Genomic DNA, 25495 nt, shown 5'->3' with positions numbered 1-25495 from the left:
TTAGGCATCTTTCACACATCCGTGTCTCCGATACATGTGGTGACAGTTTTCACACGTACTGGAGACACATACACACGTAGACCCATTCATTAACACCAATAACATAATGAGTCTATACTAGCGCTTGGCCATGCAACCCTTTTATAGCAGCGTCCTTCCGGGACCTTCCTGATGGTCCAATCTGAGCTGCTTGAGGAACTGAACATGTGACCTCCGACCTCCAATGAGAGGTCATCCCATGGGCATGCTCAGTGGGCTGCAAAAGGGACTTAGACTCTGGAACTGCTCGCCGCTGAGTAGTGCAGGCTGCTATAGGTGAACCAGGGAAGGCAGCAGCAACCAACCCAACAGCACTAGCTTGAGCAAGATGCCGGGATCGTTGCCTTTGCTGAGCAGGTGCCACTGTGACTGGGACTGAATGGAAGACCGCAGAAGGCAAGGCTTGGGATTTCTCCGGTGCAGAGGCAGGAACCCGATGCCTAACATTTGGCCTCTGAGCTCACCATCAGCATCATATCCACTTCCTCATCCCTCAACACGTGCCTTGCCCATTTTAAATTACATATAATATATCCCTGTCGAAAAAACATTAAAAAGTATTACATTGTCAGCAAAATGTGCCCACTACAGATGGACGTATAAGACTGTAGTATCAATATAGCAATGCTCTTTGAAACCAAATTTTTTAGTGTGTTTTGAGGAGCAACTCTTTTACGATAAATGCCATATAAAATGTCACAGCTGAAAAAAATTGCAACATTACAATGCCAGCAAAATGTGCCGACTTCAAATGAACGTATAAGACTTCAGTATCAATATAGAAATCCAATTTCATTAGCAAAGGATTTTTGGGGGGCTTTTTCCCACGGCGCTGACATCACATAGGTGAAGTGAGTTCATTGGCAGTGAACTCACAGGACCTGTCAGATGTCACCACAAGCAGAACTTTCTCATTCTCCTGGTGCCCTCAGACAGGAAATAGCATTGTCTACTAGATGACAGGCTGCATGGTTATCTATCTATGTAATATATATATGTATATGTGCGTGTGTGTCACTGACATCTATATATCAACCTATCCTATGTGTATATATCTATTCTATCCTAACCTGTCACGCTGTGATTTTACTGAACACGGCATATGAATTGCCAGCTTTTATTCTATCTTTTACCGAATATTACCGACTTTTTCCGATTTTAAGAAAAATGCTCGTGTTACCGATCAGGCGTCCGAATGTGCCATATTCGTGATGAATTTATGTTTGGCGATCGTTTTCCGAACATCTTCACTCATCTTTACTTAGGCGTAAAGATGAGGGAACATGTTCGGAAAACGTTCGCTAATCTCAATATTGGCACAAATGTAGCACATTTGGATTCGTGTTTGCTTTCATGAGCATTTTTACTCAAAGTCGGTGAAAGTCGGTTAAAGTTCGGTAAATCATTGCGTTTCCACTAAAGCTTTTGTTAGTACTTTGGCTATGATAGTGCTGTTGTATGATGAGTGGGTGGGAGGGGGGATGAGTTTGATGAGGGGAGGGGGTGTCTAGGTCAGAGGAGCACATGGAGAGGTTACCGCAGAGGCGCAAACTTTTTTTTTATTCTTTTCTTAACTTTATGTTACATCACCAGGTTACATGAATTCTTTGTATATTTTCATATGACCCTTAGACTTGGATTGTAATCGCTATCTACACATTGATGATCGCCATATGCAATAGCACACTTCACTCTCCTTACTTTACTTTGTGTGCTTTTTCTATGTGCCTATATTTATTTATTGATTCTGTGCCTCCTGCTTATTTATATGTCTACATGCCTTCCTGGTTTATTTATTACATTGAATCAAAGTATTTAATTTTCATTCATGATTAGTATATATTATAATACTGTGAATTACATTACTACTCTTAGGGTATCATTTTATTACCTATCTCGATAGTAATCTGGTGTTTTCATCCACTGACATCTGTGATCTACTATCTGTGTGTACACGTTTCCGTACTGTATTTTAAATATATTTTTTAAAATGTGTACTTTCTACTATTTGCATGTGCGTGCATCTCCGAAGTTGTGCCACCATTTCACCACTTGATCAAATAAAGGTGTTTTATCTTCACCTCTTGCTAATTTTGTTGTGACCTCTTTTTGCTTTTTCCTCTATTGGTTCTTATTTAATTCTCCGAATGATCTGCCATTCTTCCAATTGTTGCACATATATATCATGAATATTAATTACAGACATTAATGAAATACAAGTAGGATATACAGTGGGTACGGAAAGTATTCAGACCTCTTTAAATTTTTCACTTTTTGCTTCATTGCAGCCATATGGTAAATTCAAAAAAGTTCATTTTTTTCTCATTAATGTGGAAGGTTTTGTGTGATAACGGTGCAAACCTGTTGGCGGCCCTATGCTGTGGCAACCTCACACACATGTCTTGCATGGCTCATGTCCTCAAAAGCACAGTGGTTGTGTGCTCACTTCAGCTGATCGCACCCCACAGGTCATCCACTTGCAACAATACAGAGGTCTTTTGGCCTATTGGTTAACTGTTTCATTAGCAATGTTTTGACATAGTGGAATTCCACTCTGCACATGTTGCAGCCCTGGTGCAGTATGTCCTTTTGCATAGCCTGGGCCAACACAATCTGGACATGGTACAAATCACAATTGCAGAGTGGGCACAGGTGAAGGACTTCTTGCATTCTTCTGCACAATTTTGAAATGGCTACTAAGACAGTTATCATTAATGATGCCATCACCAGCATCACTATTCCTGTCATCTACATCATCTACATGCTGCAGCACACTTTGAATAGTATACGTGAGGAGGTGACTGTCTCAGAGAAAGAGTTGGAAGCAGAGGAGGAAGTGGAAGGGACAGTTGTTGCACCGGCGGGTGCCATAGGAGGGTGGCTTACAGTGAACAAGGAAGGCTAATGATACCAGACAAACTGTTAGTGAAGATGCAGGAGCAAAGGAACAAATTGAGGCGGACTACTGGGTTTCCACTCTGTTAGATCCACAGTACAAGAGTTAACCAGATGCTTTCTCACCCTGGAAAGGGATATGCTCAATGTCACAATGTGGCATGACCCAACGGGAGGGTCGGTCAGTGGAGGGCGCAGCACACACACACCGGGATGAAAATGGGGAGAGGAAGGCCTTGCAGATAGAGAAATAGGGGTTGGCCACCACCTGAGCTCACGCCCTAAGTGGGTCCTTCCTCCCACTGCCATCAGGAACCTTGTCCCTTGTTGTCATCTAGCACTGCCCTGGCTATTGCAGCAAGGGGCGCTAGCCTCATTACTCCAGATAGTACCACACAGGGGACAGTGACAAACATGAAAGGGACAAAGAATAAACACAACAATTAGCTTCCAGACTCTGCTGCCAATCTCCACATCGCAGATAACACAGAAACAGGACTCCAAACACCAGAAGTAGCTGACACCAGATAGCTGCATCTGCAATGCTGGACTCCATAGAGAGACTCTATCACCAACAGTCAGCTGATGCATCAGGTGACCATTTAAAGGATGGTGGGAGCAGTCACCACCCACATCGGCTGACCCAGCAACTCTGCAGTTACAGCAGATCGCCAGCGGGGAAAATTGACTTTAACCCCCGCTGGTCCTGAAAGGAAAAAGTTACATTGAAAACAGAGTGGAACCCGAGCTGCCACAAATCCAAAAATGGATCGTGACACTCATGCTGGAGTATTAAAATATACTTGTAGACAATCTTAATAGTGGTTTTCTCCAAGACAGCAGTAAGGCAGACAGTGTGCATTCCAGATGTAGACGTCCAACCCCGGTAACAGCAAGGCATCATAACCAAAACATTATCAGCAGTAGTGTAAGAGGAATAAGCAATTTCTGTGAGTCATTTAACATATTTTTTAGACCAGCCCATGCACCAGCAGAACTGAGTACAAGTCTGTGAATGACGGGAGAGGATGGGGTAGAAGTATCTGGAGCTCAATATCAATGCCATCAGGAGGGAGTTGGATGCTTTAACATTTTGGGCTTCAAAAATGGTAGAGTGGCCTGAGTTTGCCTGTCATACCTTGAAGGTTTTGTCATGCCCGGTAGCCAGCGTTCTCTCAGAACATGTCTTCAGCACTGCTCGTGGTATGCTGAATGTTAAGCGCATGCGTCTGTCCCCTCAAAGTGTAGAACGCCTAAGGCCTGTTTCACACATCAGTTTTTTTGTGTCAGTTAAAATCCGCCAAAATGGCAGAAAGCGGATCCGTTGTTAACTGATGTGAACGGATGCAACCGGGCCGTTTTTTTGACGGATCCGCCGAATGAAGAATTTTAAAGGAACCGCTGCCCGGGAAGAGGAGAGAGAGAGAGAGAGAGAGAGAGAATTTTTTTTCTGTCCACCAGAAATGATTTCAGGGTTAAATTTCCTCCTGACTTCATTCCTCCGGGCATGCACTCTATAAAAATGCGGATCCTGCAGTACAAAAAACGTTACATGGTCCGTCCAGGCATCTCGGCGGATGCAAAAAAATTGTAAAAACGGCGGATTTTGACTGCTGGTCGAAAACGGAAGTGTGAAACAGGCCTAACTTTCATTTCAGGGATCTTCAATGCCTTTTGCATCCCAGTCGCAGATTAGGCAGACTAGGCGATGGTGTCGTTTTAAGTGTCATGTATTGATCTCGCGTTATTACAGTTTGTACCGTCTTTGTGATGTCTTCTGTGCCTGCTATTGCTACAGCTGCTGATGTTACAAGCAATTTTTGAAATGTGGAGACTCCAAGTTTGTTCTCCATTTGGTGGGTTCCTGTAGTAGAAGATGTCAGAGGCCTATTATACTGTTTATATTCTGTGAAAATTGATGCCACTTTTGCGGTGTGTGACAATTATTTTTTGAAATGTGGAGACTCAGAGTTGGGTCTCCATCTAATGGGTTGCCTGTAGTTAAAAGTGTGTCAGAGACCTATTATACTGTTTCTACTCTGTGTAAATTGATGCCACTTTAGTGCTATGTGACAATTATTTTTTTTAAATGTGGAAACTCAAAGCTGGGTTCAATTCCAAGCTGTAAATGCTGGGTCAGACCCTGATACCTCATGCATGGCTGTGGCTTTCCCTAATTTTAGCTGTTTGGGAAGATTTTTGTCACCCCTTAAGGTGCTGTCTATGCATTTGGTTTTGCTTCCTATTGAATCTAATGAAGTTCTGGTACGGTCAGCGAACGGTTGGGCGAATCCAAACCGAACCTTTCAAAGTTCACTCATCTCTATTTTGGGCTATTTTTTACTATGATCTTGACATTGTATTAAATAGATAAAAAAGTGGCACAAAAGGATGAAATATAAAACTACATTGTAATAATGTTATTTCTATAACGCCAACATATTCTGTAGCACTTTACATTTTACAATGCTGCATAATATGTTGGCACTATATAAATATTAAGTATTCTTACCATAATATCATGTTCTTTTATGTTTCAACCTTGCATAACACTTCTTTGTCTATTTTAAACAAAACCAAGCTCAGAATGGTGAAAATAAAGGAATATCAATTGCAAGTTCTGATAATAAAATCTACTCAAATAGTGATATTTAGCAAGAAAAAAAATGAAAAAAGTGCTGCAAATAACTAATATCAACAGTAGATGGCACTAGTGTAGAAAAAATAAATCTCAGCTTTTTCTCTTTCTAAATATTCTACTTATACATGTATGATTAAGGAAAGTAGACAATCCATCAGTTTTATATTTATTTTAAGGAGGTTGAAGAATCTGACTATGAGCACAGTAGATTCTAGCTGTCTCCCGTTTAAGAAAACCAACAATAACACTATACGTATTTGCACATGTATCTGTGAATTACCTTAAAACCTGACATAGAAAGAAATATATTTGGTATTAGTTAAATTGGATACAGGTTTAGAAATACAAATAATATTGAAATATTTTAGAAATTAAGAGCAGGTAACAAAAAAATCTCAAAAGTTGAAAAATATTTAAATGTTCTTTGCTTTTATAGGCACAGCATTTGTCCCTCTAAGTATTACAATGTTCAGTTAGGTCCAGAATTTTAGATAGGGGGTGTATGTTGGCCTTGTGGTCCTGATGCAGTTAGAGGGAAGTTGGGTCCAAAGAGACACTAAAGTCTAAGGTGGGTTGCAACCCAACCACAGTTCACAGTTTATGGAGAAGCAAGATCTCATGCGACTTTCATTTGTATTCTTGACCATAGTATGTGGATAAACAGTGTGTACATGTGCAGGCTGGTGCAGGAATGCCCGGCTAGCAGAGATGAGCAAACGTGCTCGATAACGTCTTATCTGAGCATATACGGGTGTTATCCGAGCATCCGGGTGTGCTTGTATATTATGTTCGCGTCCCTGTGGATGCATGATTTTTGGCTGATAGACAGCCAGAACATGTGGAGATTGCCTGTTTGATAGGGACTCCATGTGTTCAGGCTGTCTAACAGTCGGAAATCATGTAGCCACAGGACTCAAACATAATATACGAACACACTCAGATGCTCGGATAACATCCATCATCGCCACCAATCCACTGTACCTGGTGTCTGTGTCATCAGATGTGCTAAGCTGCAGAGCTGAACAGCATAGCTCCATCAACAGAATAGTGTCCACGGCCCGGTTCTTCAGATCCACTCCCTTTTTAAATCAATAGAGGGCAGATGTACAATATCTTGGCACTGCTATAAAGCAGTTGACGAAGCAGTGCTATGCAACTCTGCATCTCACCACATCCAGCCACAGACAGCACTGGAAACATTAACGGTGGGGGTGGTGACTATCCTTATCACTTATCCTAAGGATAGGCCATCAATTTAAAAGTTCTGGACATCCCCTTTAAGGCACTGTATTAGGCTTATATTTGGAGGCAATGCGTGAAAGGCAGATATGGTAATATGTGTAGATTACTCTTTAAGGCACCATGTGAAGCACTTTATAGGGGTAATATTTTGGAATGCTATAAAGAGGTAATATGAGAAAGTACTATGTGAGACACTATAAAGATATGTTGTGGTATTTTGTGATGCATTATAAAGGAATAATATCTGGGGTCACTATAAAGGGATAGTATGTAGGGTTACTACCTGAGCCTCTATAAAGGGTAATTAAATAATAATTATTTTCGAAGTTTGGCTTCTTGTGTCACACATCTCATGACATGTTGAAGCAAATGCAAAGGTAAGAAAGTGACAATAAACTCTTCACACCTATTCAGGCCATTGTTTTCTGCCTGTAATTCAATAGTCTTTTACACCTACTGGAGTAATTACATATGCAGCAGATCTGGGCAGTGCAACTGGCCAACTAATAGATGGCCTGATGTCTACTTGTAGATAGTCTAGTGGTGAAATAGGTTTAATAATAAATATGTGCGCAATCAATGTTCACATCACATTTTACATTACGTTCAGTGGCTTATTAACAGAATTCAGGCATATGCACTGACAGGCCCATTGACAGCAATGATGCTGATGGAGTCACAGTGTGCTTTGCAGTACATCATTTTTGGCAGTATATACCTAATTGGAGAAGGTCACCAAGACTTAACTAGGCATATGCAGACGAAAACAATGTCTGACAAAACATACTGTGACCCCGTCCGCATCATTGAGGTCAATGATCCTGTCAGTGCATACCCAGAAACTCTATTTTGTGAGGGTTCACATGTAAGCCCCTACAAAGCCAAAGAATATAGGGTAAAGCGCTATGTGAACATAATCTTAGGGTTCCAGAAACTACTTTCAACCAAGTACAAACACTTGAGGGTTTTTTATACCCTTAGGCAGAATATGATTGGTACCTCTGTAATGATAGAGGTCATATTTAAGATCGACAGGATTTAATAAATATATATATAGTAAATACTTGACACTGTTACTACTTTTATGTAAATGCTGCTCTGTAATATTTCATAATTGCTGTTTGAAAGGGGTTTATGGCACTGTGTATAATGAAGCGCTCTCCTGGTGGGCTGAGCCTAGAATGAGCATGTTAATCCGGATAATCCACCTCAATCAAAATATTGGGACATACTGAAAATTTGGAATCCAGTCCAATAGGATTTGTACACACTTTTCCCAACTTTCCCCTGGAGTAGACAAAGAACTTTACCTGATGGAATCATTAAGTATTGGAATTTTCAAATTTTTCATCTCCTTTAAATTTTTGCATCCTGCTTAAAGGGGTTACCTGACACTATTTAAGTGTTTTACTTTGGTCTGAAAAACTAACAGGTAGGAATCTGCTTACAACTTGTTTGTGGTGCCCAGCTCTAATTTCTGGTAGCTCAGAGCAGTTGTGGAGCGCTCCTGCCGGGGATTCAGTGGCTATCAGAAATCTTACATGAACAGAGCAGCGGCTTCTCTCTTACTTAGCTTTGTCTACAGGGGGTGACTGCCAATGTCATGCTGATTGACAGTTGGCTCACCGCTGCATAACTGCAGGGAGACGGCTGTCAATCAGCATGACGTTGGTAGTTACCCCTTGTGGACATAGCAGCCTGGGAGAAGAAGTGCTGCTCTGTTAATGTGAAGCAGCAGAATTGCCATCAGTAGTGGTTGGTGACAGCACTGAGCCAGCACCAGGTGGAACTGTTAAATTGTTTGGTAATTACCGGTTAGTATTTTGGCCCATAGTGAAAATAACTGTAATAGTCATCAATAACTCCTTTAATTAATGATTAAAGGATATAACACCTTTGGGGGCAATTTCTTTGTTTATACAAATTGTGGGGAATAGATAGCTCAGCTGGGATCTTTGCTTTGGCACAAGCGTGTGGCTATGAAGTCACTTCAGCAGACTAGCAATATGGACACGGCATATTTATTGTGCACACTTGTTATTCAATGTTACACATGCCAAACATGAAATAAAACATCTAAGGCCGTCTGGCCACTAACTAACAATAGCAGGCTAACTACAAAATAAACCTATATAATAGCAAAGAAGTCCATGTAATCTTACTGTGTCAGCTCCCAGCTCAGCAGACGAGATAGACTGAGAGATCCCAGCTCCTCCTGATTATATCAGCTGGACCAGTCAGGAAACTAAAACCTGGATTGAATTAGTGGAGGGGGAACTACCAGTCCTTTCCATGCTGATCACTAAGGAAACCAGGACTGGATTACAGTGAAATAAACTGGCTTCATCATCAGAACAGGGAGACATATGAAATGAAACGGGGAGAAATATACCTGTTTTCTAGTACCTCTCCCCTTGGCACCTCACACACCCCCTCCTCTGTTCGAGCCAGTGGGGTCGGACATGACGAGTCACCAAGCAGTGCGTTCTAAACAACGCATCTGCATTTCTGTGTGCTGTGCCCGCCCTGTGCTCAACGGAAAATTTAAACCCTTGTAATGCTCAGAACCAGCGTGTCACCCGCGCATTGCCTTCTTTTGCCCGGGACATCCACGTTAGGGGCGAATGGTCCGTCACTAGTCTAAACTGGCGACCTAGTAAATAATAGCGCAAGGTGCACAGGGCCCATTTCACAGCCAGGGCTTCCCGCTCAACTACACTGTAGTTCTTTTCTGTCGTAAGCTTTCTGCTTAGATAGGCCACTGGGTGTTCCTCGCCATTTACTTCTTGAGACAAAACCGCGCCGAGGCCCACCCCAGAGGCGTCCGTTTGGACAATAAACTCCCGTTTAAAGTTTGGTGCAACCAACACTGGTTGGTCACAGAGGACTGTTTTCAATCGCTGAAAGGCCTCCTCTGCTTCTGCGTTCCACTTTATTGTGACAGATTTCGACCCCTTAGTAAGATCTGTGAGAGGAGCTGCGATGGTCGCAAAATGTTTGATGAACCGCCTATAATAACCAACGATCCCTAAAAAAGCTCCAACCTGTTTTTTGGTTACCGGTCATGGCCAATTTTGAATAGCGTCCACTTTATTGGCTTGAGGCTTCACGACGCCTCTCCCTATGCTATATCCCAGATAGCGAGCCTCTTCCAATCCCAACGTACATTTCTTGGGATTGGCAGTCAACCCAGCTGTTTTTAGGGAGTCTAAGACGGCTTGTACTTTTGACAAATGCGTGTCCCAGTCATCGCTAAAGATAATGATGTCGTCCAAGTACGCGGATGCATACTGGCCATGGGGTTTTAGGACAATATCCATTAGACGTTGGAAGGTGGCTGCGGCACCATGCAACCCAAATGGCATATCTCGGTACTGGAATAATCCCTGGGGCGTAACAAAGGCAGTTTTCTCTTTGGCTGATTCCGTGAGGGGAATCTGCCAATAACCTTTTGTTAAGTCAATAGTGGATATGTACCTGGCCGAACCCAGTCTCTCTATCAGTTCATCGACTCTTGGCATCGGGTAGGCATCGAATTTCGATACTTCATTTACTTTCCGAAAATCGTTACAAAATCGGATAGTCCCATCGGGTTTGGGCACCAGTACAATAGGGCTAGCCCAATCACTCCGGGACTCCTCAATGACCCCGAGCTCTAACATCTTCTTCACTTCCCGGGCAATGGCTTGTCTCCGAGCCTCCGGATTTCGATATGGTTTTAGCCGTACCCGCGCCTGTGGATCAGTAACAATGTCATGTTTAATTAGGTGAGTCCGGCCAGGAAGTTCCGAGAAAATATCTGCGTTCCTCTGTATGAACTCCCTGGTCTCTCGTTTTTGGCTTTCGGATAGCGTGTCTGCAATACCCACTTCTGGTGGAGCTACCTGGGGGTCCTTCACCTTAGAAGGTGGTGCCCCTCGAGGCCCATCCTCAAGGGCAGCTCCTGCCACCAGACTCTCCCTGTCCCGCCAGGCCTTAAGCAAGTTTATGTGGTATATTTGTTCGGGCTTTCTCTTGTCTGGTTGGTGTATTTTATAATTTACTTCACCTATTCGTTCCAGCACTTCGTATGGTCCCTGCCATTTTGCAAGAAATTTATTCTCTACGGTAGGCACCAATACCAACACCCTGTCTCCGGGTTGAAAGACTCGTGTTTTTGCCGCTCGGTTGTATACCGTGCTTTGGGCATGTTGTGCGCGCTCTAAACACTCTTTAACTATTGGCATAACTGCTGCAATTCAGTCCTGCATAAGTGTTATGTGTTCAATTACACTGCGATAAGGAGTCACCTCTTGTTCCCAAGTCTCCTTGGCAATATCTAACAGGCCTCTAGGACACCGCCCATAAACCAACTCAAAAGGTGAAAAGCCTGTGGAGGATTGGGGTACCTCACGTATAGCGAACAGGAGGTATGGTAGTAGGGCATCCCAATCTCTCCCGTCCTTATCCACCACCCTTTTCAACATTCCCTTTAAGGTTTTGTTAAAGCGCTCCACCAAACCGTCAGTCTGAGGGTGATATACTGAGGTACGCAAATGGGAGATTTTTAGTAGTTTACATAAATCCTTAAGTATACGAGACATAAAGGGGGTCCCTTGATCCGTAAGTATCTCTTTCGGAATGCCGGTGCGGGAAAACATATTAACCAGCTCTTTTGAAATTGATTTCGCATTGGCATTCCGCAAGGGCACTGCTTCGGGATAACGCGTGGCGTAATCCAATACTACCAAAATGTACTGATGACCCCTGGCAGATTTAACTAATGGACCGACTATATCCATTGCTATCCTCTCGAAGGGCACCTCTATTATTGGTAAGGGCACTAAGGGGCTTCTAAAATGTGACATAGGTGCGGTCAATTGACACGTAGGACTTGACCGACAGTACTGGGTCACGTCTCCCACTAGACCCGGCCAAAAGAAACGTTAGAGAATACGGTGTTTTGTCTTTTCTACTGCCAGGTGTCCTCCCAAGGGATGTTTATGTGCCAACTCCAACACTACCTGGTGAAAGGACTTAGGTACCACTAGTTGTTCTACCACCACCCCTCGCACCTTGTCTATGTGATACAACATATCCTGTTGCACCGCCACGTGTGGGAACTCGTTTTGAGTCCCTGGGTACAATGGTCTTCCCTCGGAGACCTTTATGTTTTCCCACGCCCTTGCTAGAGTTGGATCCTGGTGCTGAGCGGTCCCGAACTTACCACGGGCCACCTCAAGATCAGGCATTTCTAAAACATCCTCTAGCTGGTCTGCCTCACCTGCATACACAGCCAGAGGAGAGTCCGCAGATTCTAGTACTTCCTCTGAGATGGGTTCTCCATCGTCTTGCTGCAATGGTTCAGGGGCTAGCTCCGGAGTACCGTCTTCAACTAGAGGGTTCATGCCACTTTTGAAGTTCCACAAGTCCCAAAATAAGGGAAAGTCTCTCCCCAGGATTACACTGTGTCCCATAGACTTTATGACTGCTGCCTGATGTCTTTTGGTCCCTACTGGCGTGGCAAGAGTAATCCAGGCAGTGGGGTAGTTCTTAGTATCCCCATGGATGCAACTAATGCCCACGCTTAAGTTCGTTAGGGCGCTAGAGTCCACCAAACTGGCATGTACCAAAGTTACTTGACTGCTGGAATCCAAGACGGCATTCACACTATAACCGTCAACCTCGACGTGGCACACGTGTTGTTCATTTCCCGTGAGGGTCTCCACCACACAGACTGACTGCACATATAACGAAAGACGCCTCGTAGCGTTACAGTCCATTGGCTCTGTAGTCATTGGGCAGTTAGCTGCTACATGGCCAAGCCCGCGACATCGCCAACATTGTATAGGCCCTTGTCTCCTCGATGGAGATCCCAGACGAGGTCTGCTGGCTTGATGTGAGCCCGTACCACCTCCATAGACCTTTGTAGGTCTGCTACCCTTCATTGTGACGTTCTCTTCTTTTGAAGATGAAGTAGGTTTCGCAGGACTCTCCAGCGATTTCTTGGGGAGCCAGTGGGGTGCTAACGTCCCTTGGAGTAGGCTTTCAGAAGCATTGTAGCATTCGACCATATTCACCAACTGGTCAGCGGTAGTTGGGTCACCCTGTCCAACCCACCTCTGGATCTAAGCGGGTAAGGACCGTAGGTACTTGTCTAGAACAACACGCTCCACCATCTGTGCGGACGTCAAAGCCTCTGGTTGCAGCCATTTTTTTACTAGATGGATGAGATCATGCATTTGTGAGCGGGCTGGCTGATGCTCCACAAAATTCCATAAATGCACCCTCTGTGCACGTACATACGTGTTTACTCCCAGCCTTGCCAGGATTTCGCCTTTGAGTTTGATATAGTCCATAGCATCCGCTCCACTCAGATCATAATAGGCCTTTTGTGGATCTCCGCTTAGAAATGGAGCAACTACCTCAGCCCATCTGTCCAGTGGTAAGTGCTCACGTTCTGCAATACGTTCAAACACGGTGAGGTATGCTTCCACATCATCGTCTGCGGTCATTTTAAGCAAAGTCTTCTGTACGGCTTTCTGCGCACTAGCAGCGTTTTGTGCACGGTCTCCCTCATCTCGGGGTTGCCGAACCAAGGCCTGTTTTATTGCCTCCAACTGCTCTTGCTGCATCTGGTGTTGCTGCTCCAGAGCCTTCTGGAAGCAAGCATTAGTCTGCTGTTGTTGCACATTTGCTTGCAATAACTGCTTCACTAGTTCCTCCATATTACTGGACTCTTGGCTCTTCAAAAGCGCAGAAGCTTTCAGCCAGGACATACACAGCGTTTTCTCTGCAGTCACAGTCCAGCAGCCACAAGTGCCCGCATTCTCCACCATTTGTGGGGAATAGACAGCTCAGCTGGGATCTTTGCTTTGGCACAAGCGTGTGGCTATGAAGTCACTTCAGCAGACTAGCAATATGGACACGGCATATTTATTGTGCACACTTGTTATTCAATGTTACACATGCCAAACATGAAATAAAACATCTAAGGCTGTCTGGCCACTAACTAACAATAGCAGGCTAACTACAAAATAAACCTATATAACAGCAAAGAAGTCCATGTAATCTTACTGTGTCAGCTCCCAGCTCAGCAGACGAGATAGACTGAGAGATCCCAGCTCCTCCTGATTATATCAGCTGGACCAGTCAGGAAACCAAAACCTGGATTGAATTAGTGGAGGGGGAACTACCAGTCCTTTCCATGCTGATCACTAAGGAAACCAGGACTGGATTACAGTGAAATAAACTGGCTTCATCATCAGTACAGGGAGACATATGAAATGAAACGGGAAGAAATATACCTGTTTTCTAGTACCTCTCCCCTTGGCACCTCACAAAATGCATATATTTTTGGTGAAAATATTGTTTTCCAATCAAATAAGAATATTGCACGGCTTGCTTTCCATAATCTTTGCTTTTAGTTGCACTGCTTACTTCTAAATGCAAAGCGAATTAACTGAAAATCAGTCAGTGAGATTAATCTATCGCCAAAACACCAAAGAATTAAGCATATCTATCCTAGGTGTGTGAATAGATTCAGCAGTAAAGATTAAACTTATTTTTATTAAGTTAAATGTATGAAAACAAACGCAGAATAAAATGACAGGGAAAGAAAAAACCTCTAAAAAATGACACAGAAATTCCCACAAAAATAAAAACCTCTATATAAAGGTCCATATTCATAGGAGAGCCACGGGTATGGATATTTAAAAGTGCCAGGGCTCTGCTTTTAGAAAATAATAAATGAATCCCACCTAAACTGTTAATTATGCAGTGTCCTAGTATGTTATGCTGCCTCTCGGTAGCATACATATAAACAATTCGTCAATGATATGTTATCTGTAGCAAATGTGTCTTTTGAGAGGTCCAAAGACTCTGTGTCCCACCACCTTAACACCATTTCGCCTCGCTTCTTCTTCTTAATAAAAAATAATAAAACCATATTTGAAAATGATTAATATAATGCATGCCAACAGTGATTGCTAGGTCAGGGGCTTATATCGAGGCCTATAGTATTATAGATACGCCCAAATATCTATGATGAACCCAGATGCTCTTGTAAATATGTATATATATATATATGATATACATGTTTACATATACTGTATGCATACCACAGATAGATTGTAGCCATACACATAAGGCACTTAAACAAACATTTGTAAAATTTTAGTGTAGTCGTGCCAAAGCTCATTAAGGACATCATAATCGGTTTCGCACAAGGCAATTGCATCCAAAAAGAAAATGTACACAGAAACCAGCTTTGCAAAGAAAGACATGTAAACTAGAGTAGGGACTGTCCCACAAGGGTTGCCGTGACGTGGCGGGATGGCTTGTACATTATTTTGATCAAAATTATGTTTACTAAATACCCTTATTATTATTATTACCTTTATGCATTATTTGCAGTTTAATTTTTACTTTTTAGTTCAGGATATTTGTGTTTTTTGCTTTCTGTTTTCTCTGGTTAATGGTCATGTGTTAATATGCACTTACATTGTGCATACACATTAACTTACTTTTCTCTGTTCAGATTCGTTTTTTATTCATTTCATTGTGCATTCAGTGCATATATGGGTGTGACCGCCCTCTTTCTGAGCTGAGAAAACCATCCTGTCTGGCCTACAGTCATGGCCAAAAGTATTGACACCCCTGAAATTCTGTCAGATAATATTCAGTTTCTTCCTGAAAATGATTGCAAACACAAATTCTTTGGTATTATTATCTTCATTTAATTTGTCTTAAATGAAAAAACACAAAAGAGAATGAAGCAAAAAGCAAAACATTGATCATTTCACACAAAACTCCAAAAATGGGCCAGACAAAAGTATTGGCACCCTCAGCCTAATACTTGGTTGCACAACCTTTAGCCAAAATAACTGCCACCAACCGCTTCCGGTAACCATCAATGAGTTTCTTACAATGCTCTGCTGGAATTTTAGACCATTCTTCTTTGGCAAACTACTCCAGGTCCATGATATTTGAAGGGTGCCTTCTCCAAACTGCCATTTTTAGATCTCTCCACAGGTGTTCTAGGGGATTCAGGTCTGGACTCATTGCTGGCCACCTTAGAAGTCTCCAGTGCTTTCTCTCAAACCATTTTCTAGTGCTTTTTGAAGTGTGTTTTGGGTTATTGTCCTGCTGGAAGACCCATGACCTCTGAGGTAGACCCAGCTTTCTCACACTGGGCCCTAAATTATGCTGCAAAATTTGTTGGTAGGCTTCTGACTTCATAATGCCATGCACACGGTCAAGCAGTCCAGTGCCAGAGGCAGCAAAGCAACCCCAAAACATCAGGGAACCTCCGCCATGTTTGACTGTAGGGACCGTGTTCTTTTCTTTGAATGCCTCTTTTTTCTCCTGTAAACTCTATGTTGATGCTTTTGCCCTAAAAGCTCTACTTTTGTCTCATCTGACCAAAGAACATTCTTCCAAAATGTTTTAGGCTTTTTCAGGTAAGTTTTGGCAAACTCCAGCCTGGCTTTTTTATGTCTCGGGGTAAGAAGTGGAGTCTTCCTGGGTCTCCTACCATACAGTCCCTTTTCATTCAGATGCCGACGGATAGTACGGGTTGACACCGTTGTACCCTCGGACTGCAGGGCAGCTTGAACTTGTTTGGATGTTAGTGGAGGTTCTTTATCCAACATCCGCACAATCTTGCGTTGAAATCTCTTGTCAATTTTTCTTTTCCGTCCACATCTAGGGAGGTTAGCCACAGTGCCAGGGGCTTTAAACTTCTTGATGACACTGCGCACGGTAGACACAGGAACATTCAGGTCTTTGGAGATGGACTTGTAGCCTTGAGATTGCTCATGCTTCCTCATAATTTGGTTTCTCAAGTCCTCAGACAGTTCTTTGGTCTTCTTTGTTTTCTCCATGCTCAATGTGGTACACACAAGGACACAGGACAGAGGTTGAGTCAACTTTAATCCATGTCAACTGGCTGCAAGTGTGATTTAGTTATTGCCAACACCTGTTAGGTGCCACAGGTAAGTTACAGGTGCTGTTAATTACACAAATTAGAGAAGCATCACAAGATTTTTCGCACAGTGCCAATACTTTTGTCCACCCTCTTTTTTATGTTTGGTGTGGAATTATATCCAATTTGGCTTTAGGACAATTCTTTTTGTGTTTTTTCATTTAAGACAAATTAAATGAAGATAATAATACCAAAGAATTTGTGTTTGCAATCATTTTCAGGAAGAAACTGAGTATTATCTGACAGAATTGCAGGGGTGTCAATACTTTTGGCCACAACTGTATGCTTTTACTAGTGGTTCCGCCGCTCGATCCTTGTTCACATTCACGTCACTTGGCAAGTGAAAAGGTTTTAAATACTAGAGTAGGGACTGTCCCACAAGGGTTTCCATGACGTGGCGGGATGGCTTGTACATTATTTTGATCAAAATCATATTTACTAAATGCCCTTATTATTATTATTATTATTATTATTATTATTATTATTATTACATTTATGCATTATTTGCAGTTTATTTTTTACTTTTTAGTTCAGGATATTTGTGTTTTTTGCTTTCTGTTTTCTCTGGTTAATGGTCATGTGTTAATATGCACTTACATTGTGCATACACATTAACTTACTTTTCTCAGTTCAGATTCATTTTTTATTCATTTCATTGTGTATTCAGTGCATATATGGGTGTGACCGCCCTCTTTCTGAGCTGGGAAAACCATCCTGTCTGGCCTATGCTTTTACTAGTGGTTCCGCCGCTCGATCCTTGTTCACATTCACGTCACTTGGCAAGTGAAAAGGTTTTAAATACTAGAGTAGGGACTGTCCCACAAGGGTTGCCGTGACGTGGCGGGATGGCTTGTACATTATTTTGATCAAAATTATGTTTACTAAATACCCTTATTATTATTATTACCTTTATGCATTATTTGCAGTATATTTTTTACTTTTTAGTTCAGGATATTTGTGTTTTTTGCTTTCTGTTTTCTTCTGGTTAATGGTCATGTGTTAATATGCACTTACAGTACATTGTGCATACACATTAACTTACTTTTCTCAGTTCAGATTAGTTTTTATGTTTTTTATACAAATACAACAGCATAAATATTTCTTTTGCATTTTTGTAAAAAAACAACTGAAATCATAATGATATAAAATAAATAATGTCAGGCTTCCCACACTTAGAAAATGAAAGAAGGCGGATCAGCATTTGAGCATGTAAAGAAAAAAACAAAAACATTTTTTCACATCCCTTTCAGCAAAGACACCACATATAATGATAGTACTACTTCACCATCTCCACATATAGACCCAGCTAAGTCAAGTACATATGGCGCACGTCACACTGACAAATGTCGCGGAGGACATCGCGGACGTGCATCAAGCATGACGCCCTTGTCGCAAGTCAATCCTCGCCCACCGTTAAGTGAGTAAGGCTGTTTCACCAACCCACCATGCCAGGCCTCTCAGATACACCCCGAGGGATTTTAAAATCACACAAACTATCACATGTTCAACAAAGGCAGTTATACACTATGCCCGTTGTCCATGTGACAAAATCTATGTAGGCATGACCACCAGAGCATTAAAAGTATGTATCAGGGAACACGTTCGGGATATCGCTGCGGCCAGAGAAGAGGTAGATATCAATCAGTTACGTACACTGCCTAGACACTTCAAACTGTCCCATCACTGTGATCCTAGTGGTTTAAGGGTATGTGGGATTGATTGTTTGGTCTTGGGTGTAAGAGGAGGAGAGGTAAGCCGCCTTTTGGCGCGTCTAGAGACTAAATGGATTTGGACCCTAGGAACCATGCACCCACGTGGGCTCAACGAGTCGCTAAGCTTTGTCCCATTTCTCTAAAGATCGTCTGTGTTCAATTTTTAAATTCACACCTCTATATGTGTTTTGATTTTAACTTGTCTTTTATTTTTTTTGTCTCAGAGTATGGTTTTAGATGTCCACATTGTTCAAGACCAATTTTGAAATCCACTTCATGACATTTTCTATCCGTTTTGGGAAAAAAATGGACAATAAGAAACTATTTGGAGAACTACAGTATGTCATATGCAATGAAACATGGAGCAATTTCATCTTTACCAATGAATATATGGAATTGATCTTTTACTTTTTATAGATGTAAATATTGGAACAATATATCAATCATACTGGAATGCTGTGTATGTATAAAGTGAAATTTAATTGCTATTTTTCACCATTACGTAATATCTCTTCTTATAGTATTTTTGTAATAATGACCATGTATATATGGATTGATTCATCGTTAGGTTGTATATTGGTAAAACTTCATTTTTTCCTCTTTCCCCTCCCCTTTTCCTCTTCCTTCCGTGCTCTTTTTCTCATTGCACTCTAGATATCTGGTAGGATGTGGGTTGGAACCGGGGTTTATATGGAATACCACTTTTTTTACTATATCAACATCTCATTTCTGTATTTGCTATCAAGTTGCGTGCACAGCCCTGCCAGTGTACGTGGAGGGGTGTATCTGAGAGGCCTGGTGTGGTGGGTTGGCGACTCAGCCTTACCCACTTAACAGTGGGCGAGGATTGACTTGCGACAATGGCGTCAGGCTTGATGCACGTCCGCGATGTCCTCCACGACATTTGTCAGTGTGGCGTGCGCCACATGAACTTGATTTAGCTGGGTCTATAGGTGGAGATGGTGAAGTAGTACTATCATTATATGTGGTATCTTTGCTGAAAGGGATGTGAAAAAATGTTTGCTTTTTTTTCATGCTCAGATGCTGATCCGCCTTCTTTCATTTTCTAAGTGTGGGAAGCCTGATATTATTTATTTTATATCACTATGATTTCAGTTGTTTTTTTAAAAAAATACAAAAGAAATGTTCATGCTGTTGTATTTGTATGTGGTTACATGCCGTAGGTTGGTACAATAGTCAATTTAGACTGTAAATGCTAAATATTTGTAGAGCATTTTTAAGATTATAATAGCGTATAGACATTAATGTGTGAGCTATACTTTATTTAGTATGCTTAGCTATATTTCTTGAATTACTACTTTATAACGGCGTGTTTTAATTTTTTTGCATTTTTGTAAGTTATGGTGTGTAATATGATTCCCTTTTGATCTTTGGTCATTGTACTGGATACAGCGCCTCTGCCTCTGTTATCATCCTCATTAATCGCCATGCTGTACACACACGCCGGGCTGTGTGTTTGGGGAGGCATCTCGGGGTGTGGCTTGGCCGTGACGCAGTAGTCACGTGATTCAGCCTCCTCCACGTTAAGGCTGTGTGGGTTTTTTACTCTGTGCCACGGCGTCGGACCTGGCTGCATGGCTGCAGATTCCTCCTCGGACACTTGTCAGCGTAATGTGCGCTAAAGTAACTAGATGTAGCAGGATGCCTTTGTTATCTTCCTCATAAATCGCCAGGCTGTATGCACACGCCGGGCTGCGTGTTTGGGGAAGCATCTCAGGGTGTGGCTTGGCCATGATGCGGCAGTCACATGATTCAGCCTCCTCCACATCACGGTGGGTGGGGTTTTGACTCCATACCGCGGCGTCGGGCCTGGCTGCACCGCCGCAGTGTCCTCCTCGGACACCTGTCAGCACGATGTGTGCTAAAGTAACTAGATGTAGCAGGATGGATTCCTGCAGATAATCTATTTTTTCATATGGCGACTAAGGGGCGGGATTGAGTAGAGCCTGGATACGCCCACCCTCTGACATTCAGCCTTGTTATAGGCTAATGAGTCTGATATCAACTATTTAGATGGCGTCATACCAAGCCCCCTTCCCTCTGGACCTACTGGCATAGCAGTTCTGTACCCTTCCTCTATTTTATCATATGTAGTTCTGGCTCCTGCCCGACCTATCACTATAGTCAGTGTACTATTTTTTATCACTCATGTTCTGATTGGTCTTTGTGCACTAAAAAACCTTACACTGTATGGTGTGATGCCACCCCCGGAAGAAGGCGTGTTTGCCGAAATGTGCATTGGTGCTGGCACCACTACACATGGGAGGTAAGGTCTATCTGCACTTATTTATTCCTACATATATACTAGTTAGCTATATGCTGTTCTTGTTAGAGTGAGTAGCCTCTATGATGGGGTATGAGATGCTAGCATGTGTATAGCACTATTTGGATATTTGAAGTATGCGCAGCCTCCCCATAATGTTATTGTGGGTCATGGTGCCATTTTTGTGGTTTCCCACTTTTTAATGAGTCTTGTCTTTTTAAATTTGTCTATGTATATTATCTAAATAAAGTTTACATGTCTTTCTTTGCAAAGCTGGTTTCTGTGTACATTTTTTTTGAGATTCTATATGTATGTGACAAAACTATGGGTGTACTGTGTATTAGTCAATTTACTCACCTAAGTGGAATTGTGTGCTAAATATCAAGTGCACCTGACCTAGGAATCACTGCTGGCATGCATTATAATGATTATTTTTATATATTTTTATTACTCATTATTAGATTTTTCTATATGCAGATATTTACTTCAAGCACTTTGGTATTTGTACTTTATAATTCCCACACATTTATACTGTATATACATACTCTACATATTATTTATAATTGGATTATATGTAGTAAAGCATGTCAATATTATAATAGTGAATTAGGGACACTCTATTATTAGTGGGGTGGACTTAGAAGCAATGGTATTTGATCCACAGTTCCAGCCTTTTCATCCTTTTTGCAATTAGCCGCTGTTGGTTGTGCACATATGCTGCCAGTTTATCCCACTGACTTCCTGCCGTGTGTAATCATGTGATTGTATGCGTTCCAGGATGCGATCCACCCGAACTACACAGGAAGTCCTTTTTAGACATGGGATGTAGCAGAAGCACTATGTGCCAAAGACACCAACACATGGAAAATGTAAATATGACGTGGCATACCCCATTGGTAGGCGGGCAGTATAATTAGTTCTAGATACCTCATCTTAGACACGCCCCTAGAAGAAGTGAGACAAAACGGTGTTGGAATGGTGGGACACACAGCCTTTGGACCTCTTAGATGGCACATTTGCTACAGGTACAATACCATTTACACATTGTTTATATGCATGCTACCTAGAGGCAACATACCATAATACATAAGGTCACTGCATGGTTATCAATTCAGGTGGTATTAATTTTTTCCATTCTAAAAACACAGCACTGCCACTTTTAGGTATCAATACCTGTGGCTCTCCTATGGATGTTTCTATTTTTGTGCGAACTTCTGCTTCATTTTTTGGAGGTTTTTACTTTCCCTGGCAATTTATTCTATTTGTTTCTATACATGAACTTAATAAAGATATTTTTAATCTTTACTGCTGAAATCTCTTCATACACCTAGGATGTATGTGCCTTATTCCTTGGTGTTTTGGTGATATATTGATGTAGCGAAATGTATAGCGTTAGAATTTCTCATTTTTTGGACTATTGTGTTTCAGTGAGATCAATCTGTTAGGAGAGTTTCCAACCATTGTAATAACAATAAGAAGACAAAGAAGAAGAATTGTATTACTATAGCGACAACATATTCTGCAGCACTATACATTTCAAAGGGGACACATAAAAACAATATAAGACATTACACAGTAAAACAAACTTTTACAATTAACAAGAGGACTGAAGTCATTGCTCGTAATCTTACATTCTACGTGGAATCTTTGTTCTTTTCTTTGCTTATATTATGAGTACATGAAATCTGGGTTGATATCAGGATTTAGCAGCTGAGAGGAGCTCAAAAAAATGAAGATAACTATAAATTCTCCCTCAGAATAAGATTACGGACAGATTCCCAGTTCACTCATTTTGCAACCATTAGTGTGAAATAGAAGGTGCAACATTTGTAATGAAACTGAAAAAAAATATATATTTTTAGCTAATAATGCATGCATTTAATCAACGAAAAATGTTGTCCCTGAAGGTGTCCATATCCTTTAAGCCTATAACATTAATTACATTAACAATGTTTATTGCAGGTATGACTAGCAGCCTATGACTACTAATTTGCACATTTCCAAGCATGTGCTTTTTCAAACACACCAATTACTGAATAATTAATAAAGTATTATGTTGACATTACCAAATATGCAATTTGCATTCAATTTAGTTGCAAATATATTTTCTAATTTAGTCTAGCAGAACTGATCACATTAAAGCAAAAGAAGAGTCGTGCTCCTTGGAGACTTGAACAAAGCAGAGATGATAATGGACACAGACATTGACAGTGCTCTCAGCGAAAATAATTTATGTTTTCTAGCATCACTATGCAAGGAGGTCATTTTTAATGGCAAAGTTATTCAGTGAAGAACCAGTCAGCCTTGAAGCTTTTTCCCATTTTGAATGCATTAACTAGCTTCCGAAGTACATAAAATTGTCCCACCCAAATAATAATAACAAGGATAAACCTGTTAGTTTAGAAATAATGCTAATATGAAAAGCCATCTGGAAATAAAAATATTATCTCCATACTTTTGCTGTTCGTGAATTTCAACAGTTTCAACAGCATTTGTTGCAGGATTATCTTAACCCTAGAACGCATGACCATAAAAATCTACACTTTCACATACCTGGGGCCTTTTAGGCCCGTGTGCAAATAACATGGAATAACTCAAACAAAAATAATTTTCAAAGTTTATTTGAAAATTGCAAAGTAAGGATGCATTCCCACTAGTGCTGGTGTCTGCCAGGAGGAGATCTGTAATGGATCTGACCTCCTGGTGACCCAGGCTAAGGCTGGCGGAATCCCGGCATTACAGCAGCCTTAACTGGAGTTACCAAGAGATCAGATCCATTACGGATCACCTCCTGGCAGACCCCAGCGCCAGTGGGAACACAGCCTAAGATGTGAATAATTCAAAACATTACTATGTGCAAAAAAAAACAAAAGAGTAACTGAACGGGCTTAAAACACGCAATATATGCATTCGACATAACTCTTTATAATAATTTTTTTTGTCTTAAAAGTTTTTTATATAAAAGTTGCAGTAAACATGCTGCAGGAATATCTCTTTTCAAAGGTTCCTTTTCTACTTTACTAATGACCGCAACAACTGACAGAACAAGTTCTCTTGTCATCAAAACGAAGGCTTCTCCGAATATCCTCAAATCTATTGACTGACATTGTAGCTTTGTAATGTGGATCTGAAAAAGGGTTCATAAAGAGTTCTCTGATAGGAACATCGTGCAACAGTGAAGACAAAAAGACTTAGGATCACATGTAAACCTAGTATGGGCCTAAAAGGCCCCAGGTATGTGAATATGGGGTATTCACAAAAAAGAGTTGTTATACCGAAATGCCTGTAACATAAAAATAAATGAACAACTGGAAAGGACAAACAACTATATACCTGAGGAATACCTAGAGTTTCAAAATTCTAACTAAAGTAATCTTGCAGAAAATAGAAAACAATTAACAGGGCGGGCCTGCGAGGCCCCAGGTATGCATTGTACCTGCAATGAAAAAGAAAAAAATTGCACAGATAAAGAAACCTTTGAAAATTAAATTTGCAACATTTGTCAGGAAATTTGATTTATGGCATATCGACTAGCTGAAAATAGAAACTTCTCCAAAGCCTCCAAATTCCCTAAAAAGATTTTTTATGAAATTATGGTCTCATATGACTGTATCCAACACCTTTCAAATGTTAAAGTAACGGCAGCATACTTTTCTATTGGTTATTGGCGGGTCATGAATACTAACTGACAGCCTGTTTAATAATACACATGCTGTCCATTTCTTTGTGATCCTCATTGAGATTGTTCTACCCCTTCATTGGAGTCCAGCTGTGTTTAATTAAATGATGGGACTTGATTTGTAAAGGCACACACCTGTCTATATAAGACCTCACAGCTCACAGTGCATGTCAGACCAAATAAGAATCATGAGGTCAAAGGAACTGGCCAAGAAGCTCAGAGACAGAATTGTGGCAAAGCACACATCTGGCCAAGGCTACAAAAGACTTTCTGCAGTACTTAAGGTTCCTAAGAGCATAGTGGCCTCCATAATCCTTAAATGGAAGAAGTTTAGGACCACCAGAAGTCTTCACAGACCTGGCCACCAAGCCAAACTGAGCAATCGTGGGAGAAGAGCCTTCGACACATGCAGTGGCCATGTGTAACGTGGGCTATAATGATTTAACGTTACGTGGCTGCCGAGCTGTCCTGGTCTATAGCCCATGTGGACACTTGGGCGCCCTGGCCCCGTCTGACTAAACTGCTCTTCAGCCCTAACCTTAACTTCCAGCAGCTCCTCCTACAATTAACCTTCTATGAACATCCTATCAGGCCCCACTAGTATGCCCCCATCTAGTGGCCCGCAACATAATTGCATCTACCCGGTCTATGGGGAACTATGTAATAAGAGTGCTCGCCTCTATTGTGCCAAGAAGAATGCACTAGCTTACCCTAACTATACATAGACAACAGACACAATATTATACAATTTACAATGGTAACACATACATGTGGCAATACCATTAAAGAATGGCGATAATACATATTTTTATGTAGTAGTACCGCAGACATTAATTAGAAACACTATAATACAGCAATTTATGCATAGTAACATAGGAGGGATAACTTTGAGGGAAGGGAATAAGAAAACATCACATTTCACATAATCCGGTCATAGACTGGCACCTTGGTGATATCGTGCGCTGGAGCCCACAGTGTCAGGACAACTGTATATCGCTATCGGTGAACCAAGTTAACATCAAACCTCCCTCTGTACCTT

At 41.5% G+C, this 25495-nt stretch overlaps 1 long non-coding RNA gene across 1 annotated transcript in view; it reads left to right on the top strand.

Annotated features, from left to right (window-relative positions):
* The window catches only part of LOC141101185 (uncharacterized), a 221035-nt gene extending 199996 nt beyond the window's left edge, over positions 1-21039 (top strand). The window contains exon 3 of the long non-coding RNA XR_012234905.1: positions 18718-21039. This is a non-coding gene — a long non-coding RNA (uncharacterized lncRNA). The remainder of the gene's footprint in view (positions 1-18717) is intronic.
* Positions 21040-25495: the final 4456 nt, after the last annotated feature.

Source organism: Dendrobates tinctorius, unplaced genomic scaffold, assembly GCF_039654945.1.
Source record: "Dendrobates tinctorius isolate UK_male_01 unplaced genomic scaffold, ASM3965494v1 ptg000115l, whole genome shotgun sequence".
Lineage (NCBI taxonomy): Eukaryota > Metazoa > Chordata > Amphibia > Anura > Dendrobatidae > Dendrobates > Dendrobates tinctorius.
The sequence above is the reverse complement of the archived record's forward strand: the minus strand, read 5'-3'. Positions and strand labels throughout refer to the sequence as shown.